This window comes from Hylobates moloch, unplaced genomic scaffold (genome assembly GCF_009828535.3).
Source record: "Hylobates moloch isolate HMO894 unplaced genomic scaffold, HMol_V3 SCAFFOLD_16, whole genome shotgun sequence".
Taxonomy (NCBI): domain Eukaryota; kingdom Metazoa; phylum Chordata; class Mammalia; order Primates; family Hylobatidae; genus Hylobates; species Hylobates moloch.
In genome coordinates this window covers 38,666,071-38,691,115 of record NW_026652291.1, presented here as the reverse complement: position 1 = coordinate 38,691,115, position 25,045 = coordinate 38,666,071, and the positions used below count along the sequence as shown (strand labels likewise).

The following is a 25,045-nucleotide window of genomic DNA, read 5'->3' as shown; positions in this document are numbered from 1 at the left end:
AAAAACTGTTCTAAAACGTTTCACCAATATTTGATGGCACATTAGCATTTTCAGCTGAAATCAGTTATAATCGTTTTTGTTTTGGCTGAAAGAAATGTGAAGCATACGGATGTAATGTTCATTTCAGTTGGGTAATATCTGAGTAATCTTAAATTGTCTAAACAGAACAATTGAGTTTGAATTTGGTATACTACCTATAGTATATACCATGTATAAATAAATATGCATATGTATTTTGCTATTAAAATAATACGACTGATTAAACATAAATCACATTTTGGCAGATGTGGGAATCTTTCACAATTTTTTAGCACCAGAAATTATCTAGTTCGTAAATTTTTTCAATTAAACATATATTTATTGATTGTAATAAATCACTTCAAAACAGTGAATGGATTCTTAGCCCTTAGCCACATAAAGAGTGAATAAATTCCTGGCCCAATCAGAAGTCCCTTTTTCACCCTAGATGTAACCACTATTCTGATTTCTTTCTTTTTTTTTTTTTTTTGATACAGAGTCTCTGTCGCCCGGGCTTGAGTGCAGTGGCACGATCTCAGCGCACTGCAACCTCTGCCTCCCGGGTTCAAGCAATTCTCCTGCCTCAGCTTCCCAAGTAGCTGGGACTACAGGCATGTGCCACCACACCCAGCTAATTTTTGTATTTTTAGTAGAGACAGGGTTTTGCTATGTTGGCCAGGCTGGTCTCAAACCTCCTGACCTCAAGTGATCCACCCGCCTCGGCCTCCCAAAGTGCTGGGATTACAGGCGTGAGCCACCGCGCCTGGCCTACTATTATGATTTTTATGATTATCAATTCCTTGCTTTTGTTCCGTTTTACCAACTATATACACATCCCTAAACATTACAATTCATGTTTGCTCTCTTTGAACTTCATATGAATTGAATCATATTGTATGCAGTTTTTTTGTGCCTTGCTTTTTTATCAACCCTTTTTTTAGGATTCATTCATGTTATTGACTGTAACTAAGGTCTTTGCTTAATTGTAAAATACACCACTGTACCACTGATCACTGAGACATCCTACTGTTGAATATTTAGCTTGTTTCCATTTGGAAAGATTATGAAAAGTGATGCTATAAACATTATTATAAGAGCATCCTGGTACTCATGTATAAGTTTCTCTGAAGTGTATACTGAAGAGTGGAATTCCTGGGTATTAAGAAACATGTGTTTTCAACTTTCCTGAATGAAATCTCACTTTTCTAAAGTAGTTATGCCAGTTTGCACTACCATCTTGAATGCATTTATTTTAAATAGATATATTTAAATATTCTTTATCTGCAACATAGATTAATATAGATTTTATTTATATGTGAGATGACTAAATTGGTACAATATTTTTTAAATGTGTCTTTGTTTTTCCAGCCCATGGGAAAAATCCTGAGGGATAATTCTTAATGAAAAAGTCTGTTTTTGCCCCACTGGTTTGAATTTTGCCTCATGTATCATATACTAAATTTTCCAGTTTAGGACACACATATACATAAGTCTGCCTTTTCCTGAACTTCTGTTCCATTAATCTATTTATTCTTTTCTCAGCACTGTATGGTTTTGATTATAGTGCTTTTTAGCATAGTGGGAAAGGTCCTGTGTTGTTTTTCTTTTTTATTGGCTCGTGTATTGATTGCCCCAGATAACATTATAGTATCTCTGTCATGTTTCAAAAGTATTCCTGCTGAGGAGACTTCCAGCCAAGATGAAGTAGCTTCATTCCTTCCAGATCCTTCCTATTACTACTAAAAATGCCTAGGCATTATAAAATAAAATTCTGGGCCAGGTGCGGTGGCTCATGCTTATAATCCCAGCACTTTGGGAGGCCAAGGCGGGCGGATCACGAGGTCAGGAGATCGAGACCATCCTGGCTAATACGGTGGAACCCCGTCTCTACTAAAAATACAAAAATAATAATAATAATTAGCCATGCGTGGTGGCATGTATCTGTAGTCCCAGCTACCTGGGAGGCTGAGGCAGGAGAAGAATAGCTTGAACCTGGGAGGTGGAGGATGCAGTGAGCTGAGATGGTGCCACTGCACTCCAGCCTGGATGACAGAGCGAGACTCCATCTCAAAAACAAACAAACAAACAAACAAACAAACAAAAAAAGAAAGAAAGATTCTGAAAGATGGAAAGAAGAAGGCAGACTACCTGGCTACCTGGGAACCTCAGGAATTGAGAATTGACATGGCAGTGAGTTACTTGGGTTTCCTTATTCTCTCCTGTATATTCTGGACAGGATACTGAAGAAAGCCTTCAACCTGGAACCACCAACGGTGGCATAAACAAAAAATACCCCTACAAAAACCTGTTTGTCTAGCCAACAGACCAGGACAAGGGTCACCTAAGAGGCAAGAATGGTTTTTCAGCAATTATTTGCCCTACTACAGCTAAGCACCAATGGAAAAACTATTCAGTTCCCTTATAGTTTCAGTTGAGTCAAGCAGGCAGCTGATACTCCACATCACCCCCTGCCATCCCACAGAAGTAAGTGGCATAGTTCTGAATCCCTCACCTGGTGGTGGCAGTAGGCTGAGTAGGGAGCTCTTCTTACATCTTTCACCTGGCAGAGCAGATGTCACTCTGATTTCCTGGCTATGATATTAAAGTTGAAACCAAGCAGAAGTTGATCTGTCACCAGCCCAGTGGAAACAAGCTGTGCTCCAATTTTCCCAGCAGGTTAGTGTCAGTGGAGTCCAGTGATGAGCTGAGGCTCCATCCCCATTCAGTAGCAGTGAGACTTAACAAGGCAGCACAAAGTAGAGCTAGCCACCACTGTTTCACCTTTCCTTTCCCACGTAAGTGAGGCCTGGCAGAGAGGCGAACCTCTACCCCCAGCTGTATCAACAAGACTAAGCAAGGTGAGGCTATTGGTACTTCTGCTCACAATATGAGTCAACCATCTACTCTCCCTGACCCTTGGTATTAGCATGTGCCCCTACTTGGTATCAACAGTGGAGCAAGGTAATGTCAACTTTCACCAGAAAGGTCTCAGCAGAGCCAAGAGGGGAGCTGAACTTCTACCTTACAGTCTTAAATTAAGCAGTGTGAATCAGTGCTTCACTTTTGCCGGAGTAGTGTCAGTGAGACCTTGCAGAAGCTGAACGTACATGTCCATAAGGCCCTCATGTTACATTGCAACATGGGGGACATCTGCTAAAAAAGATTAAATAGTCTCATATAAAACACCAAATGTCCTAGGTGACAATAAAAATATCAGTCATCATACCAAGAACAAGGAAAATCACAGCATGAGTGAGAAAAAAACAGTCTACAAACACCAACACAAAGAAGATTCAGGTGTTGAAATTATCTGACAAAGATTTTAAAGCACCTATTATAAAAGTGCCTCAACAAGCAACTATTAATTCTCTCTAAAAATGAAAAAATAGAAAATCTTGCCAAATAAATAAAAATTATAAAAGGAACCAAATAAAAAGTATAGAACTGAGAAATACCATCACCAATAGAAAACTTACAGGGGGCAACAGACGGAAGTGGCACATTTTTCAAGTGCTGGGAGAAAAGAACTGTCAACTACAAGTGCCGTACTCAATGAAGTTATTCTTCAAGAATGAGTAAGGACATACTCAAACAAGAAAACTGAAAGAATCTGTCACTAGAAAACCACTCTGAAAGAGTGGCTAAATAAATTCTTTAAAGAGAAAGGAAGTAATAGAAAAAGGCCTGAAATTTCAGAAAGGAGAGAACAGCAGAATGGGTCAATACAATGACTGTATTTTCTTATAATTTTTAAAATCACAATTATACTGTATAATATGGTACTCTATATATGTACATACTTAACACAATCATATTTAAAATGTGGAAGGATAAAGTTCCCTAAATGGAGGTAAGATTTCTATATTTCACTTGGAATGATAAAATGTCAATACTGGTAGATTGTGGTAAGTTATATCTGTCTATTGTAATACTGAGAACAACCACTAAGAAAAGTATACAAAGCAATATACTCAAAACGCTATGAATAAAGATAGAATTCTAAAAAGTGTTTAAGTAATTCACAGTAAGCAAGCATATAAAAACAGGAAAAAGAAACAGGACAAAAACAGAAAATAGATAATAAAATGGCAGACTTAAGGCCTGTGGTCTTAATACTTACCTCAAATATAAATAACCTAAATATGCCAATTAAAAGACAGATTTTGATAGAATGGATTTTTAAAAAATGATCCAAAAATGCCATTCTAAAGAAACTAATTTCAAAAACAATGACATAAGTAGGTAGTAAGCAGTAGGATACAGAAGGATAGCGAAAGATGTATGTGTGAAAATAAATTTAAAAAAAAAAAAAGGAGTGGGCTAGGGACAGTGGCTTACACCTGTAATCCCAGCCTTTGGGAAGGTCGAAGCAGGTGGATCAGCTGAGGTCAGGAGTTGTAGACCAGCCTGGCCAACACGGTGAAACCTGTCTCTACTAAAAGTACAGAAATAGCCAGGCATGGTGGCACATGCCTGTAGTCCCCACTACTCAGGAGGCTGAGGCAGGAGAATAGCTTGAACCTGGGAGGTGGAGGTTGCGGTGAGCCAAGATCACACCAGTGTACTCCAGCCTAGGTGACAGAGTGAGACTCCATTTCAAAAATAAATAAATAAAATTTAAAAAGCATTAGTGGCTATATTAATATCAGACCGAGTAGACTTCAGAAGAAGAAAAATTCTGGAGACAGAGAGGTCATCCCATAATGTGAAAGGCTCAATCCACCAGGAAAACAGCGATCTTAAAAGTATGTGTACCAAAAATTGAAATATACAGAATGCTCCACCAAAAATTAAACAACACGCTTTTTTTTTTCAAGCACACATGAAACATTTACCTTGGAAAACCATATCCTGAGTCATAAAACAAACCAAAACAGTACTTAAAAATTGAAATTATGCAGAGTATGTCCTCTGATCATAATGGAACCAAACCAACAACAAAAAAAAAATCAGGAAAAGCTCTAATAGATGCTAGAGGAAATTAAAAGATACTCTAGTAAATAATCAAATAAGACGTCTCAAATGAAATTTTAAAAATTTGCACAACCAAATGAAAAGTGAAAATATAACACTGGAAAGCAGTGAAAGCAGGGCTGAGAGGAAAAATTATATGCAATGCAGACATTAAGAGAAGAGGAAAGTTCTCAAATCAGTAATCTTTTTCCTCCCGAAACTAGAAGAAGAGGAAAATATATTCAGAGCAATCAAAAGAAAGAAAACAATGAATTAAGTATTGAAATAAATAAATTTGAAAACAGGAAAACAATAATCAGTGAAATAAAATCTGCTTCTTTATAAAGCTCAAAGAAATTGGTAAGCCTCTTGCTAAATTGCAAAGATAAAGGAGAAAGGGCACAATCACCAATGTCATGAATAAAACGAGGAGTATTACTACAGATCTTCTATTCTTTAAAAGGATAATTAGGTAATACTATTAAAAACTTCATAGTCATAAATTGTACAGGTTAGCAGAAATGGACCAATTCCTTGAAAATCACAAACTTCTAAAACTAACCAAGATGAAATAGACAATCTACATGGTATAAAAGCCATTAAATAAATTCATAATGAAAAAGTTCCTGAAAAAGAAAGCCTCAGGACTTTCTTTTTGGTTTCACTGGAGAATTCTACCAAATATTTAAAAAAGAATTATCATCAATTTTACTCAATCTCCTCCAAAAAAATAAAAATGAGGAAATACTTTTCATGAGTCCAGTATAATGTTGATACCAAAAACAGAGAAAGACAGTGCAAAGAAAATGGAAAACCAGTATCTCTTACGAACTAAAATCCTCAATAAAGTATTATCAATTAAATCCAGCAATGTATAAAAAGAATTAAGTGCTATGACCATTTGACATTTGTTTGAAATATGCAGAAAACTACTTCAGTAGTAGAAAAACAATAAATCTAATCTACCATGTCAACGAGCTAAAGATGAAAAATCAAATGATCATATCAATTGATGCAAAAATAGCATCTGACAAACTTCAAAACCCATTCATAATAAGAACTCTCAGCAAACTAGGACTAGATGGGACGTTAACTTGATTAAGAGCATCTAGAGAAAACCTATAGCTAACAGCATACTTAATGATGAAAGAATGTTTTCCTTCAAAAATTGGAAACAAAGCAATAATATCTTCTCTGACTACTTTTATTCAACATAGTACTAGAAATGCTAGGTAGCACAATAAGGCAAGAATATGTGCTAAAACCACATAGATTAGAAAGTAAGAAATAAAACTCTCCCTGTTTGCAGACCACTTGATTATCTGCATAGGAAAAAATGACTATAAGAATAAGTCATTTTAGCTGCTTTGTGGCATATAAGATAAACACATAAAGGAAAAAAATCAATTGGATTTCTATATACTATAAACAAACATTTGGAAACTGAAATTTAAAATAACACCATTTACAGTTGTTCAAAAGAAAATAAAATATTTAGATACAAACTTACAAGCACACGTTATCTTTATGCAAAAACGGCCAAACAACAAAGAAATAAAAGGACACTTGAATAAAGACACATTGTGTTCAAATACTGAAAACTTCAGCATAGTAATGATGTCAGTTCTCCCCTAATTGAACCATAAATTTAATGCTATACCTATCAAAATTCTGGCAAGTGTTTTGTGGCTATAAAATTATATATATTTATTCTAAAATTATATGGAAAAACACAAAACCTAGAACAGCTAAGACAATTTTTAAAAAGAACAAAGTGGAAAGAATAACTCTACCCAATGAAAGTTTCATTCTGTATCTACAGTATTCAAGATAGTGTAGTATTGGCAGAGAAATAGAAACATAAATCAATGAAACAGAATAGAGAACCTATAATAGGCTTATACAAATATATTCAATTGGTTTTTAATAAAGAAGCAAAAGCAGTTCAGTGGAGAATAGACTTCAACAAATGGTGCTGGAACAATTGGAAATCAACAGGCAAGAAAAGAAGAAGTATCTCAATCTATGCCTCATGCTTTATTACAAAATTAATTCAAAATACCTAGTAGACTTTAATAGAAAAAGTATAATAAAAATATATATCTATATAAAAAACTGTAAAATTGTCAGAAGAAAAAAAAAGCAAAAATCTTTATGACCTGGGGCTAGATGAAGAGGCCTTAGACTCAACACAAAAAGCACGGTTCATACAATGTAAATTTCACAAACTGGAGCTCATCAACATATAAAAATTTTGTTCTGTGAAAGAATGAAAACAAAAACTGCAGGCCAGATGCAGTGGCACAGTCCTGTAATCCCAGCACTTTGGAAGGCCGAGGCAAGTGGATTACCTGAGGTCAGGATTTCGAGACCAACCTGGCCAACATGGTGAAACCTTTTCTCTACTAAAAATACAAAAACTACCCAGGCATGGTGGTGGGCACCTGTAATCCCAGCTACTCTGGAGGCTGAGGCCGGAGAATCGCTTGAACCCGGATGGTGGAGGTTGTGGTGAGCCAAAATGGCGCCACTGCACTCCAGTCTGGGCAACAGAACGAGACTCTATCTCAAAAAAAAAAGAAAAGAAAAGAAAACAAAAACTACATACTGGGAGAAATTATTTGTAAACTGCATATCCAACAAAGGGCTTCTAACTATGATTTATAAAGAACTCTCAAACTCAGCAGTACCAATATAATTAGTTAGAATATGGGCAAAAGACATGAAGAGACATTTCATTGAAGAGGATATACAGATAGCAAATAAGAACGTGAAAAGTTATTCAATATCATTAGCCATTGGTGTGTTCCAATGATCATTAGCCATTGGTTTGTTCCAATGATCTTCCCAAAGGAATTGACCTTATTTGAAATAGAATGTGGAGGAGTTCAAGCCTGAGGGCACCCTCTAACACACTGGAGATTTTGGTGATAGGTAAGCAAAACCAAGAAACTATTAATACCAAAATGTCTTTTAGTGGGTGAATGATTAAACAGACTCTCATTACATCCATACTGTGGAATACTATTGTGTGATCAAAAGGAAGAAGAATGAAATATTGTTGGATCTCAAAGACATGCTAGATGAAAAAGCCTATCTCAAAAGGTTGTAGGCTGGGCGTGGTGGCTCACGCCTGTAATCCCAACAATTCGAGAGGACAAGGTGGGCAGATCACTTGATGTCAGGAGTTTGAGACCAGCCTGGCCAGCATAGTGAAACTTTGTCTCTACTAAAAATACAAAAATTATCTGGGCATGGTGGTACACCCCTGTAGTCTCAGCTACTCGGGAAGCTAGGCAGCAGAATCGCTTGAACCTGGAAGGCGGAGGTTGCAGTGAGCCGGAACTGCACTACTGCACTCCAGCCTGGGTGACAGAGTAAGACTGTTTCTCAAAACAAAACAAAACAAAACAAAAGTTGTATATTGTATTACTGCATTTATATCTAATGTTTTTGAAATGCTAAAATTCTGCACATGGAAAATATTGGTGTCAGAGGTTTAGGGAGGAGAAATAGGAAGAAAGGTTGTTATGCATATGAAAGTGTTGCACAAGGGATATGTATGATGGAATTGTTCTGTGTCTTACTATGGTGTTGGTCACACATATCTACATATGTACATAATAAAATTGCATAGAAGTAAATACACACAAATGAATAAACGTAATATTGGTGTAATCTAAATACCATTGGTGGATTGCATTATACTCCTTCTTGTTTGTGATATTGTACTGCGATTGTTACATTTGGAGAAAAGTTGCTGAAGGGCTTTTCTATCTACATGAGAATCCATAATTATACCAAAATAAAAAGTTATTTGTTTTTTATAGACAGAGAGTCTCACTATATTGCCCAGGTTGGTCTCAAACTCCTGCACTCAAGCAGTCTTCTGCCTTGCCCTCCCAAAGTGCTGGGATTACAGGCATGAGCCACCATGTCCAGCTTTCTTTTAAAATTATTTTTAGTCATCCTATTTTTGTTTTGTTCTATTAAATGGGACATTTTCTTTATATATTTTTATTTTACCACAAATGTTTTCTCTGTTGTTCTATACATTTTTACTTTTTAAATTCTCTATATATTTTTAACTTAATTGAAATATAAGATACTTTTAAAAATTAAGTTATCACTGGATCCACTCCTACAAATTGTGCATGAGGAACTCTAGGAACCCATTCTCCAATGTAACAACATTACTGATGAAAATTATAAAGAAATATCTATTTAAAGTATCTGGATATTGTTCCAAGGGCCCACAGCAAATGAGAAAAAAAATGTATTAAAGTAAATCCACTAAACATCAGGTAAAACGGAGTCTGTGGCACTTGAACCACAACCTGATCCATTCCTTCTTCATATGCAGCTTGATGGAAGCTTCACAGGGCCGGTGTGACCTAGAGTATGAGGCTTTCTCTCCCCTAAGCACCAGAGTAAGGGATATGATATGTCTGCTAAGGTGAACAGGCCTTTGTCATTTCTTGTCACTTCTGTTCTGATTTGCAGTGGCTAAATTTCTTATGGGTGGAGCCAAAAGGTCAGGATTTCCTTGCTCTACTCAGCACCCCTTCTCCATAGGATGGAAGCTATAGCCCAGATGCAACAGTATTAGAATACTGGAGCCCCAGTCACCCTTAATTCAGTTTTCTCATAGAACAGAACATCCACAACAGGAGAGTTGAGTGTAGAAGACCATAGTCTATCATACCTACACAGCACTTTGAACAGCGGCCCAGAGATTTTGTTCAGAAAGAGAGGCAGTTCATAAGAACAGTTTGTTCCAATTACCTTCCCAAAGGAACTGACCTTATTTGAAAGAGAATGTTGGGGAGTTCAAGGCTAAGGACACCGTCTAAGACAATGGAGATTTTGATGGTAGGTGAGCAATTCCGAGGAGGTGCATAACCAGTCTATAAACAAGAGGCTAAAATAGCTAGTTGACCAGAAAGAGTCGGAGAAAGAGTTGACTAAAAAGAGTCCTCTTGGGGTCAGAACAAACCTCAAAATTTGAACTCAAAAACTATCTCTCTTGAGTTAAATTGGATTCGACTGTAGAGCAGTTTATGTCCCAGGGCGTTGTTTAAAATAATAGTGCAGTCAGCCAAAAAGTAGTGGAGTCTAGCAAACCAGTGTGGTAGAAAAAAAAAAAAAGGCAGATAGCTTAACAGCTTAACAAGAGAGATCAAGGAAAGAAAAAGATAAAGAGAGCCCTACTAAAACAGACAGTCATCCCTAAGTGACTGTGTGAGTGCCTAGACTGAGCACTTTGAGAAATTATATCAGAAGCTTCACAGTGGGTACAAACAGACTTAACTAAAATAGCATCACCAATTCAGTAAACAAATAAGCAAACAACAACAAAAAAGCCCTGGTGAAGAGGAGGGGAATCAGCATCCAGAGTTGCTATCGTATGTTACATAACAGATCTAGTTTTCAACTAAAATTATGAGACATGCAGAGAATAGTAAGTACATGAAATAGAAGTACATGCACAGTGTATCTTCTGCCAACCTCCTAGCTCATCCTATAAGAGTGCCTAAACTCCTGGGAATGCAGCCCAGTAGGTCTTGGCCTTATTTTACCTTTCCTATTCAAGATGGAGTCGCTCTGGTTCAAATGCCTGTGACATATTTCCCCCCTCCCTTTTATAAGACAACCCTTAATCCTTTTAAAGGTTGTAGAGGGACAAACTTCTTTAGGCTGAATAGTGGGAATGATATTCTTGCCTGATTATTAGTGTCTCTTGTATTCAGGGTAACGAGGAGTGACATCAGAAACCATCAGTATGTCAAGGGCCAACAAAAGGTGATATCTGGAAAATTAATAAGTGTTCAGTTTAAGAGAACATTAAGTAAGCTTATTTTGCGTTCCTACACATATAGAGTACAACAGCAATATATTCCACAAGAGTTAAGCTAAATAAGCAAAATTACCCCAAGTAATCTAAATAAGAAGGCTTTCCATGAACTGGGCAATTGTTGGAACCAAGCTGATATTCTGGTTAGTGGTTGATTCCAATACATGCCCAGAATTAGGATACTGTTTTAGATTTTCACATTACCCATTACTCTTGTTTCTTCTGAGCTACAACCAGAGATCACTGATTGGTTCACAGGAATAAACAGGGTTAGTCTAAATTGCAGGAAAAAACTCAAAAACTACTAATGAGACTAGAATTTAATAACAGATGTCCCATAGTTCTTGAAACATAATTTTTTTCTTTCCAGTCTCATATTTTTACTAAAGACAAATCATGGTGAAAATGATCTACTTTATTATCACTTGGCCTAATTATTTGTATAAAGTGCAGCAAGAATAATTATTTTTCACATAGGCTTTAAAATTGGCTTTGATGGAACTCTGTTTCATAAAGAATCTCAGACAAGACTTTCTTAAAGCTGAGCCCAGCAATGGGTTTCTACCCTCAGATACCAATGAGTTGGGTAAGGTCCTCTCCTCTTGAGGTCCCAAGATAACTCGGAATTCCTGGGCCTGTCAGAAAGTGACATTCTTTAATTACCACAGGTCAGGAACTCTGTACAGGGACTGTGCAAACAAATTATAAGGCCAGTTTTCCCAGGGGGTTTTTATTGGCTCTGTATGTCATTTGATTCCTTACAAGAAAGCATGCCATTCCAGTCAAAGCTTTGGTAAATTAACCAGTTTCTCCAATTGTGTCCTGTTACAAATAAAAACAGATTCTTCTTGCACTTATGCAAATAGCTATATTGCCATAAATGAAAAATATTCACAAATAGTTTCAAATTTCTGGAGAAATTGGGTAGAGACAAACAAACATGCTCCAAATTTTGTTCATAGCAGTATACTTTACTCAATTGTTAACAGCTGTCAGTAGCTCAAAAGAAATGTTTCCTTGACTGAAAAACAAAACAAAGGATCAGCAATGTTTTAAGAAAAGTCAAAAAAGATTACCTCAGTCTTCTATTAGTTTAGTCAATTCAGTCAGCTCCTGCCGTGCTTGACATTCACAAACATTTCAGCTCTCTGTGAGTACTGAATGTTTTTTCCTCTACTCTAATGTCACAATCTCCAAACTTATCAGAAACCTGCAATCAAGAGCACCTGTCAGAGTCCTATAGCTGATTATAAGCCACCTTTTGAAGAGGATCAAAACAAGACAACAGTTAATCTATGAATGACAAAATATTGACAAATCATGTTTTTGACTGTGATTGCCCTAAAATACACAATGACATATGATGATTTTATGTAATATTTATAATTATTAATGATAACATACTCTAAATCATATCAGAATTGTAGGAGTTTCCCATTATTTTGGAACACATACCAGTAACGTATTTATACAAATACAGCTAAAAGAAAGCTAACATCATTTCACATTTGACATTGCATCCTGTATGATTTTTATACCAAATAAACATTTCATCTTTGCATTCATGTGCTATTAGTGTTAAACCCACTCCTTTTTGTTTGTTTGTTTTTATTTATGTATTTTTTGAGAAGGAGTTTCGCCCTTTTGCCCAGGCTGGAGTGAATGGTACAATGTCAGCTCACTGCAACCTCCACCCCCTGGGTTCAAATGATTCTCCTACCTCAGCCTCCCAAGTAGCTGGAATTACAGGCGCCCGCCACCAGGCCTGGCTAATTTTTTGTAGTTTTAGTAGAGATGGGGTTTCACCATGTTTTAGTAAAGATGAGGTTTCGCCAGTAGGCTGGTCTGAAACTCCTGACCTCAGGTGATCCACCCACCTCGGCCTCCCAAATAAACCCACTTCTTAATAAAACCTATCCAGTTTTAATCAGTTTGACCGTAAGGTAAGATTTTTCTAAATCTTTTATAACCCACAATTTCTGTTAAAGAGCAGATCAGTGTTCTGAGATAAACCCTATTGTGCTTTTATTCCAATGTTCAATTTATGGAAAAACTGAATAATATTCCTTTAACTATCCAGTATGTTCATACACAGAATCTCTTTTACAATTAATTTTTCACAAACCTTCCACAATTTGTTCAAACCTTCATCTTTATCCTAACTTAAAACAATCCTTTAATATTTAATCTAGCCAAAAAATTCCACATTTCCATGCCTTCTTATAATCTTTTACCAAAAGTACATGTTACTTTCCTTACACACTTTGCATGTAAAACTGTTTCTTCAGTACTTTCAATTATGTGTTACAATGTTAACTCAGCAATTTTTATTTTTAAGCCAATTAATTAGAGCTCTTTCATATGTAAACATCATACACACAACACATATAAATACACACACAGACATAAGATCCAGTAGTTATAAGGTTTTTCACTTGCCAGTTTCTTAATTCAATTACTGGCTTTAGGGTTGATCCTTTGGAGGAACAGGGCCAGGAAAGCATGCAGTTTCTATGGCCTAATAACCAGGCTCAGCTGGAAGGCAGAAACAGGTCCCCAGAATTAAGGGTCTCATTTTTATACTGAATCCTGGATCCCCAAAAGGGAAATGCTATGGAACAAAACAGTGTGATGATTTTACTGTGCATTTCATTGCAAAGCAGTCTGAAGCCAATCAGCCCATTCTGTGATTAGCCCATCTCCATGGGAATCTTCTCTCTTAGTTGGGGGTGGGGACATCGTCATACCATCCAGGTAGTCAGGAGCATGCTTCTGTAATCCAGATGTGCAGAGAGCTGAGTATCTTTCCATAACTGACATTAGCTATCCCCAAAAGTATATTTCCTACCCAGTTGTTACACACCAAAGTTCTCTCATAATGTGAAGTAATTTCTGGTATCCCGAAAAATAAAAAACATAAAATAACGTAATGCAAGACAAAACAGAACCTTAGATTTTGAGAGAGATCTGGCTACTTTCAATTCCTGGGGTTTCATGAGGAAAACAGAGGTTTTTCCCAAAATGGGGTCTGTGGCACCTTCTCTGTTTTTCCCTAGGCTGTTAAAGCTTGAATATTTACTTTTAATTAAGCTTTTAACCATAGCACTCTTTTAAAAAAGTCTTTTAAAAATCTCTTATTACCCAGCTTTAGTCACGCCAAACTGCCAATATTTCTGGCTTTTGAACTTTACTAAATGTAACCTCCCAGGTGCTCAGAGAAAGGAAAGTTTAAGACAGTTCATGGAGGAGAGGCGAATCAACAAATGGCAAAGGTTACCCAAAGATCAGCCAGGAAGTACTCATTACCTAGGCTGAAAATCGAACCTGAATCCAGGGCCACTATTGGGAAAAGACAAAGCTTTAACTGCTAAGCTACAGCATTGGGCAATTTCCATTGCCCTTCCCAGAAAAAGCCTAGAGCAGTAAATTTTGAGTTTGATATGGCTTTTAACTGCTCAAGATAATTTTTAGAGCTAACTAGGACATGAACCCCAAAATTCCTATTTCCTAGAAGGTAGAGACCAAGAGAAGGTACTGCCACATGATTGCAAGGTCAAGCTCCCAAGGACATTTTTCAGCATGTGGTCTCTGGGCAAGATGGTTGCCCTGTGTAACAGAAAAGATAGGAAAGGGAAAGGGGAGAAAGGGTTTGCACTGCCTGTGGCAGCGCGGGGAGGGTCAGGGAACTCAGGAGCTCAGGGAAGCCAGAGAAAGTCCCACCCATTGCAGTGACACTGAATGAAAAGTTCAGGCAGCCACTTGTCAGTAACGAAGGGTTTTTTTTCCACCAGACCCATCAGCTCTCAAGTTTCCCCCTTTGGGGAGAAAAAAGCTTCCCATGTGCCATAATTTTGTACATGCCTAATTCTGTCACCAACAGCCATCAGCAAAGATTGCAAGGCAGATTAATCCAAAGAGAATAATAATTAAAATTCTTTAATGCCAAATACATTTTTAGCCAAATGAACTTTACCAAGAGGGCCTCTAACCCCCTCAGTCTTAGGAAGAACTCTAACCTTCCTATGTTGGGCCTTGAACCCAAGTTCAGTCAAGCATCCTTGCCTTTTATCAAGAGGGGCCTCTAACTCTCCCAAGTTGGGACTCAAACCCAATCCCATCCTTTACCTGGGTACCCCACCACTTACTGAAAGTTGGCCAATCAGTGCTGCAGTCTATTTCCTTTGGGTTGGGGTTTCCTCAGTATTGTCCCTTTGGGGGTTATCAGGGAGATGCTGCCTGAATAGGGTCCCGATCCAGCCCCCAAGAGAGGGTTGTTGAATCTCACACAAGAAAGAATTCAAGACAAATCCATAAACTGAGAGCAAGTTTATTAGATAAATAAATAAACAGAATGGCTACCCCATTGGCAGAGCAGCAGCATGAGCTGCTGGTTGGCCACTTTTATGGTTATTTCTTGATTATATGCTAAACAAGAGGTACATTATTCATGAGTTTTCCAAGAAATGGGGAGGCAATTCCTGGAACTGAGAGTTCCTCATTTTTTTAGACCATATAGGGTAATTTCTGACTTGCCATGGCATTTGTAAACTGTCATGGCATTGGTGGGAGTGTCTTTTAGCATGCTAATGCATTATAATTAGTGTATAACAAGTGGTAAGGCCAACTAGAGGTCACTGTCATTGCCATCTTGGTTTAGTGGATTTTGGCTGGCTTCTTTACCACAGTCTGTTTTATCAGCAAGGTCTTTATGACCTGTATCTTGTGCTGACCCCCTAGCTCATCCTGTGAGTAAGTGTATTAGTCCATTCTCATGCTCCTAATAAAGACATACCAGAGACTGGGTAATGTGAAAAGGAAAGAGGTTTAATTGACTCACAGTTCCACGTGGCTGGGGAGGGCTTACAGTCATGGTGGAAGGAGAAGGAAGAGGAAAGTCACATCTTACATGGTGACAGGCAAGAAAGCTTGTGCAAGGGAACTCTTACTTATAAAACCATCATGTCTCATGAGATTTATTCATTACCGTGAGAACAGTATGGGGGAAATTACCCCCATGATTCAATTATCTCCACCTGGCCCTGCCCATGACACATGGGAATTATTATAATTCAAGGTGAGATTTGAGTAGGGACATAGCTAAACTCTATCAGTAAGAATGTCATAACTCCTGGGAATGCAGCCCTGTACGTCTCAGCCTTGTTTTACCTAGATCTTATTTAAGATGGAGTCACTCAGGTTCAAACACCTCTGGCAGGAGGATCACTTGAGACCAGGAGTTCAAGACCAGCCTGGGCAAGAAAATGAGGCCCCATCTCTACAAAAAATAAATAAAATAATATAAATTAGCTAGGCATGTTAGTGCACAACTGTAGTTCTAGCTACTCAAGAGGCTGAGGTGGGAGGATCACTTAAGCCCAGGAAGCAGAAACTGCAGTGAGCTGTGATCACACCACTGCACAGAAAAAAAAAAAAAAAAAAACTGTCAGTCAACCAAGGAATATTATTTTTAAAAAATGAAGATGAAATAAAGACATTTCCAAATAAAAAAAAAAGAGTTTGTTGTCAGCAGACTCACCATGCAAAAAATAAAATTAAAGAAAATTTTTAAAAGCGGTTGACCAGAGATAGTGAGTCAAATGCATACACACAAAAACAAGGAGCACTAGCAAAGTGCAAAGACCAGCTCAGTCGGGGAGACCCTAACCCAGTGGTGCTCGAGGAATTAAAGACACACAGAAATATAGAGATGTGAAGTGGGAAATCAGGGGTCTCAGCCTTCAGAGCTGAGAGCCCAAACAGAGATTTACTTAACGTATTTATTAACAGCAAGCCAGTCATTAGCATTGTTTCTATAGATACTCGATTAACTAAAAGTATCCCTTATGGGAAATGAAGGGATGGGCCAAAATAAAGGGGTGAGTCTGGCTAGTTATCTGCAGCAGGAACATGCCCTTAAGGCACAGATCGCTCATGTTATTGTTTGTGGTTTAAGAATGCCTTTAAGCAGTTTTCCGCCCTGGGCAGGCCAGGTGTTCCTTGCACTCATTCCCGTAAACCCACAACCTTCCAGTGTGGGCGTTACGGCCATCATGAACATGTCACAGTGCTGCAGTGATTTTGTTTATGGCCAGTTTTGGGGCTAGTTTATGGCCAGATTTTGGGGGGCCTGTTCCCAACAGTAAAGCTAATTGTACAATTATAGAAGACAGTATAAGTGCATATTTCTTGTCCTTTTTCTCCCAGTTAATTTAAAAAACAATTTTAAAAAACAATACATGTATAATTGGTTGAACCTATAACATATAGACATGTAATATATTTGACAGGGAAAGCACAAAGAAGATGGGTAGAAGCAAAGCTGAATTGGAGTAAGTACATAACACCAGATGATATGTCAAATCCACAGGAACAAAATAATAAAACAAGAAATGGTAAATAAGATGGTTAATATCATAAGCCATATAAATATATTCTTGTCCTTTCCTTTCAGTTTCTTTAATAGACATAAATTATATAAAGTAATAATTATAGCAATCTTTTGTTGGGTTTTGAGTGTGTGCATATGTCTGTATACATATATGTGCGTATACATATATAGATATCTGTGTGTGATTGTGTATACTTGTAGATAAGTATACACACGCATATGTAGTATGTGTAGTAATGGCACAAAAAGAGAGAAGAGAGAATAGAACTATTTAGGAGTAACATTTCTATATTTCATGGAATTAAGTTCTGATAAGATATTCATGGTAAAACCCTAGAGCAACGATTAAGAATATAGCTCCAAAAGTGCGGTTAAAAAAGGGAATTAAAATATTACACTAGAAAATATTCACTTCATGTAAAAGAAAACATTAAAAGGGAATAAAGGAACCAATAAGAGACATATAGAAAACAGAAAAATGGCAAATGTAAATCCAAGTATATCACTAATATCATTAAATGTGAATGGATTTAACAATTCAATCATAAGACATACATTGTCAGACTGAATAACAAGTATTTTTAAAGACCCATCTGTGTGCTTTCTGCAGTAGATATATTGTGTATTCAAAGATACATATGGATTGAAATTAAAAGGATAGAAAAATATATATTATGCTGATATAGTCTGGATCTGTGTCCACACCCAAATCTCATGTTCAGTGTTGGAGGTGGGGCCTGCTAGGAGGTGATTGAATTATGAGGGCAGCTTCTCATGAATGGTTTAGTACCATCCCCTTGGTGCTGTTCTTGTGATATTGAGTGAGTTCTTGAGAGATCTGGTCGTCTAAAAGTGTGTAGCCCCTTCCCACTTGCTCTCTCATGCTGCTGCTCTGGCCATGTAAGATGTGCGTTCTGCCATAATGTAAGTTTCCTGAGGCCTCCCCAGAAGCTCAGCAGATGCCATGATCATGTTTCCTGTACAGCATGCAGAACTGTGAGCCAGTTAAACCTGTTTCCTCTATAAATGACCCAGTCTCAAGTATTTCTTTATAGCAATATGAGAATGGACAAATACACATGGAAACAACAAACGAAAGAAAAATAAAATATATAATTAAAATTCTTTATCAGTTTGCATACTTCTATAAAAAAGTGCTTCCCTTTAACTATTATTTAGTTATGAATTGATACAGTTAATGTAGAAAAAAACAGAAGTGCTTAATATTTTTTCTTTGTGTGATTTGAGTTCATTAACATTTCTGAAACTTCCTTTATGGCCCAGTAGATTGTCTACTTTGGTAACTATTAACATTTGCTCTTGAAGAGGTCTATAACATTTGGCAATGGTTGGTTTACTGTTGCATATATGTACATTAGGACAAACTTATTTCTTGTGGTTTTCAGACATTTTACATTTTTATTTTATCAATTTTTCAATTACTGAGAGAGGTATACAAAAATATCTAACCACTTTTTATGTGGATTTGTCTATTTTTTCTTTGAATTCAGTCAACTTCTATTTTATATGTTTTTTGCCAGGTACAGCAGCACATGCTATAATCCCAGCTTCTCTGGAGGCTGAGGCAGGAGGACCACTTGAGCCAATAGTTTGAGTCCAGCCTGGGCATTGTAGTGAAACACCCTGTCTCAAAAAAATAAATAAATAAAATAAATAGCTAGATAGATAAAGAGAGAGGCATACTGTCTTACTGGGTATTGCCAATATTTTTATATCTGCATATTTGAATTGACACTTTTACCATTCTGGAATGTTTTTCATCTCTAATAGTATTTCTTGCCTCATAAGCTACTTTTTTGGTATACTAATGCTACAACCAGTCTATTTTCCTTGGTGCTTTCATGATAATCTATTTTCATCATTCTAATTTCACCCTTGTCATTAAATTTTAAATGTAAATGACTCTTGTAAACTTTTTTTACTTCTTTCCTGAAACTTGTTTTGCACTCAGTGTATTTAGACAGTTTTCATATATTGTAATTATTAATAACTCTTAATGTTTGTTTTCTATTTAGCCCACTGGTTTCCTTTTTCTCTTACTTCCTTACCTTATTTTAGATAAATACAGTAGCTTTTATTATTCAGTTTTTTTTCTTCAGTTAACTTGTTATATATTCTTTGAATGTGTTTTAGGGGTTTGGGTTTTTTTAAGGACTACCCAAGGGTATATTTCAACATCCATCCATTATAGTTTCTACTAATAATAATCACTTTTACCGTTTCTAATATGAATAATTGCTTTTTTAATTTTAATTTTTAATTTTTGTGGGTACATAATAAATGTATATATAGGGCACATGAGATATTTGATACAGGCATGCAATGCATAATAGTCACATCATGGAAATGGGGTATCAGTCCCCTTAAGCATTAATCCTTGCTGTTATAAACAATCCAATTATACTCTTTTAGTTATTTTTAAATAGATAAGTTAATTTCTTTACTCACCCTGTTTTGCTATCAAATACTAGGACTTATTCATTCATTCTGTTTTTTGTACGTACTAACCATCCCTACCTCCACCTTACCCTCTCCTCTTCTACCCTTCCAGCCTCTGGTAACCATCTTTCTACCCTCTAACTCCATGGGTTCAATTGTTTTAATTTTTAGATCCCAGTAATAAGTGAGAGCAATGTTTTTCTTTCTGTGCCTCACTTTTTTCACTTAACATAATGACATCCAGTTCCACTGATGTTGTTGCAAATGACTGAATCTCATTCTTTTTTATGGCTGAATTATACTCCACTGTGTATAAGAACCACATTATCTATTAATCTATTGATGGACACAGGTTGCTTCCAAATCTTAGCTATTGTGAACACAGCTGCAACAAACATTAGAGTGCCAATATCTATTTGATACATTGTTTCCTTTTTTTTTTTTTTTCAGTATATACCCACCAGTATGCTAATGCTGCAACTAATGCTACAGTAGGATTTCTGGAACATATGCCAGCTTAATTTTTTGTTTTTAAAGAAACCTCCAAACTATTCTTCATAGTGTTCGTAATAATTTACATTCCCACCAGTATTATACAAGGGTTCCCTTTTCTTCACATTCTCACCAGCATTTCTTGTTGCCTCTCCTTTTGATAAAAGCCATTTTACTTGGGGTGAGATGATATTGTAGTTTTGATTTTCATTTCTCTGGTGGTTAATTATGTTGAACACCTTTTCATATATCTATTTGCCATTTATGTCAAATCTTTTGCCTATTTTTAAATTGAATAGATTTTTTTCCTATACAGTTATTGAGCTCCATATATATTCTGGTCATTAATCCCTTGTCCGATAGATAGCTTGCAGATATTTTCTCCATTCTGTGGGTTGTCTTTTCACTCTATTGACTGACCTTTGCTGTGCAAAAGACATTTAATGTGATATACTCCCATTTGTCCATTTTTGCTTTGGTTACCTATGCTTGTGGAGTGTTACTCAAGAAATCTTTGCCCAGGTCAATGTCCTGGAGAGTTTCCCCTATGTTTTCTTGTAGTTTCATAGTTTGAGGTCTTACACTTAATTATTTAATGCATTTTTATTTGATTTTTGTATATGGTGAGAGATAGGTATGTAGTTCCTTTTTTTTTTTTTTTTTTTTGCGTATGGATATTCTGTTTTCCCAGCACCATTCATTGAAGAGAGACTTTTTTCCCAGTGTATGTTCTTGGCATCTTTGTTGAAAATAAGTTCACTGTAGGTATGTGGATTTGTTTCTGGGTTCTCTATTCTGTTCCATTAATCTAGGTGTCTGTTTTTATGCCAGTACCATGATGTTTGGGTTATTATAGCTTTATAATATAATTTGAAGTCAGGTAATATAATTTCTTCTAGTTTTATTCTTTTTCCTTAGGATAGCTTTGGCTATTCTGGGTTTTTCATGGTTCCATATAAATTTTAGGATAGTTTTTTCCATTTCTGTATAGAGTAGCATTAGTATTTTGATAGGGATTATATTAAATCTGTAGATTGCTTTGGGTACTATGAACATTTTAACAATAGTTACTCTTCTAATCCATGAACATGGAATATGTTTATATTTTTTATCTCTGTTTTATCAGTGTATCATAGTTTTCATTAATCTTTCATTAAGACCTTTTGCTCTTTCGTTAAATTAATTCCTAGGTATTTACTTTTGTGTGTGGCTATTGTAAATGGGATTATTTTTATTTATTTTTCAGATTGGTCACTGTTAGCAAATAAAAATGCTGCTGATTTTTCTATGTTGATTTTGTATCCTGTAACTTGACTGAATTTATCAGTTCTAATAGTTTTCTTGTGGAGTCTTTAAGTTTTTCCAGATATAATGTCATATCATCTGCAAACAAGGAAAATTTTACTTCTTCCCTTTCAGTTTGGATTTTCTTTATATATTTCTCTTGTGTGATTGTTCTATCTAGAACATCCATTACTATGTTGAGTAACACTGATGACAATGGGCATACTGGTCTTCTACCATATCTTAGAGGAAGGGCTTTCAGTTTTTCCCCATTCATTATGATACTAGCTGTGGGTCTGTCATGTATGGTTTTTATTATGCTCAGTTATATTCATTCTATCCTCAATTTTTTGATGGCTTTTATCACAAAGGGATGTTGAATTTTATCAAATGTTTTGTTAGCATCAATTGAAATGATCATATGGTTTTCCCCATCATTCTGTTGATATGATGTATTACATTGACTGATTCGCATATGTTGAACAATCCTTGAATCCCAGGAATAAATCCCACTTAGTCATGGTGAATGATCTTTCTAATGTATTGCTGAATTCATTTTACTAATATTTCATTGAGGAGTTTTGCATCAATATTCATGAGAGATATTGGCCTATAGTTTTCTTTCTTATGTGTGTTTAGTCTTAGTATCAGGGTAATATTAGCCTCATACAATGAATTTAGAAGTATTCCCTCCTCCTCTGTTTTTCAGAATAGTGTGAATAGAATTGGTATTAATTCTTCTTAAAATGTTTGGTAGAAAGCAGGGAAGCCATCGGGTCTTGGACTTCTCTTTACTGGTAGATATTTTATTGCAGCTTCAATCTCATTACTTGTTATTGCTCTATTCAGGTTTTAGATTTCTTCATGTTTCAACCGTGTTACATTGTACATATCTAGGAATTTGTCCATTTCTTCTAGATTTTCCAATTTATTGGGATACAGTTGCTAATAGTAGCCACTAATGATCTTTTGAATTTCTGTAGTATCAATTGTAATGTCACCTTTTTTATTTTTGATTGTATTTATTTGGATCTTCTCTCTCTCTTTTTTTCTAGTTAATGTGGCTAAAGTTTTGTCAATATTGTTTAATTTTTCAAAAAAAACTTAAATGTTTGTTTCATTGATCTTTGATTTTTTTTTCTTCATTCCAATTTCATTTATTTCTCCTCTGATCCTTATTTCTTTTCTGCTACTACTCTTGGGTTTGGTTTGCCCTTGCTTTTCTAATTCTTTAAGATGCATTATTAGATGGCTTATTTGAAGTTTTTCTCCTTTTTTGATGTAGACCCTTACAGCTATAAACTTCCCATAGTACTGCTTTTGCTGTATCCCACAGGTTTTGTGTGTATTGTTTCTGTTATCATTTGTTTCAGGAAATTTTTCAGTTTTCTTCTTAATTTCTTAATTGACCCACTGGTCATTCAGGAGCATATTGTTTAATTTCTATATATTTGTATAGTTTCCAAAATTCCTCTTGTTATTGATTTCTAGTTTTATTTCATTGTGGTCAGACAAGATGCTTGATATTATTTCAGTTTTTAAAAAATGTTTTAAGACGTATTTTGTGACCTAACATATGGTCTATTCTAGAGAATGTTCCATGTGCTAAGGAGAGGAATGTGTACTCTGCAGCCATTGTGTGAAATGATGTGTAAATACCTATTTGATCCATTTGGTCTATACTGCAGACCAAATCTGATGTTTCTTTGATGATTTTCTTTCTGGAAGATCTTTCCAGTGCTTAAAGTGGGTGTTGAAGTCTCCAGCTACTATTGTGTTGGGGCCTATCTCTCTTTAGCTGTAGTAATATTTGCATTATTTATCTGAGTGCTCCAGTACTGGGTGCATATGTATTTAAAATTTTTATATCCTCTTCCTGAATTGATGTGTTTATCATTATATAGTGACCTTCTTTGTCTCTTCTAATATTTTGGCCTTGAAATCTATTTTGTCTGATACAAGTATATCAATTCCTGCTCTTTTTATGTTTTTATTGGCAGGAATATCTTTTTCCATTCCTTTATTTTCAGTCTATGGTGCCTTTGTAGGTGAAGTGTTCTTGTAGGCAACAGATCAATAGGTCTTGTTTTTCCATCCATTCTGCCAGCCTTTGTTTTTTAATGGAAGCATTTAGTGTAATTACATTCAATGTTATTATTGATAAGCAAGGATTTTCTCCTGCCATTTTATTATTTGTTCTCTGGTTGTTTTGTGGTCTTTTCATCCTGTCTTTCTTTAGTGAAGATGATTTTCTCTGGTGATATGACTTAGTTTCTTGCTTTTTTTTTTTTCTCTCCATTGTATGTTTTTTGGTTTGATATTACCATGAGGCTTGCAAATACTATCTTATAACATATTATTTTAACCTGATAACAGCTTAACACTTTTTGCATAAACAAACAAGCAAGCAAGCCACAAACTAATAAAAGTCTACACTTTAACATTATCCCTCCACTGTTTAACTTTTTGTTTTTTCTATTTGTATCTTAGTGTACAGACTATGTCTTCAAAAGTTTTTATAATTATTATTTTTAATTGGTTTATTAGTCTTTCTACTTAAGAACAGTCTGCACACCACAGTTACAGTGTTGTAATATTCTGTATTTTTCTGTGTACTTACTATTACCAGTGAGTTTTGTACCTTCGGTTGATTACTTACTGCTTTTTTTCTGATCAAACTACTTCGTTTAGTGTGTCTTGTAGGACAGATCTGATGTTGATAAAATCCCTCAGCTTTTGTTGGGAAAGTCTTTATTTCTTGTTCATGTTTGAAAATATTCTATTCTAGGGTAAAAGATTTCTTCTTTCAGCACTATAAATATGTCATGCCACTCTTTCTTGGTCTATAAGGTTTCCACTGAAAAATCTGCTGCCAAAAGTATTGGAGCTATATTGTATGTTATTTGTGTTTTTTTTTTTTTCTCATGCTGCTTTTAAGATCCTTTCTTTATCCTTGACCATTGGGAGTTTGAAAACTAAATACCATGAGGTATTAAATAATCTTTGGGTTAAATCTGCTCGGTGTTCTATACCACTCTTCTGCAATGGATATTGATATCTTTCTCTAGGTTTGGGAAGTTCTCTGTTATTATCCCTTTGAATAATCTTTCTACCCCTATCTCTTTCTGTATCTCCTCTTTTTAGGCCTATAACTCTTGGATTTGACCTTTTGAGACTATTCTCTTGATCCTATAGGCATGTTTCTTATTCTTTTTTCTTTTGTCTCCTCTGTGTAGTTTCAAATAGCCTGGATTCAGGCTAATTCTTTCTTCTGCTTAATCAGTTCTGCTGTTAAAGGACTTTGATGCACTCTTCAGTATGCCAATTACATTTGTAAGCTTTAGAATTTCTTGTTGCTTCTTTTTTAGTTACTTAATTCTCTTTGTTAAATTTGTCTGATAGAAGTCTGAATTTCTTCTTTGTCTTGTCTTGAATTTATTCTTGAGTTTATTCAACACAGCCATTTTATATTCTTTGTCTCAGTGGCCACATATCTGTTTTTCCAGGTTTGGACCCTGGTGCCTTATTTAGTTCTTGTGGTGAAGTCATGTTTTCCTGGGTTGTCTTGATACTTGCAGATGTTCATCTGTGTCTGG

The 25,045-nt window shown here is 35.9% G+C and overlaps 1 protein-coding gene across 15 annotated transcripts in view; it reads left to right on the top strand.

Moving 5' to 3' along the window:
• GPHN (gephyrin) overlaps positions 1-25,045 on the top strand; it is a 667,615-nt gene that overhangs the window by 254,530 nt on the left and 388,040 nt on the right. The window lies entirely within an intron of this gene.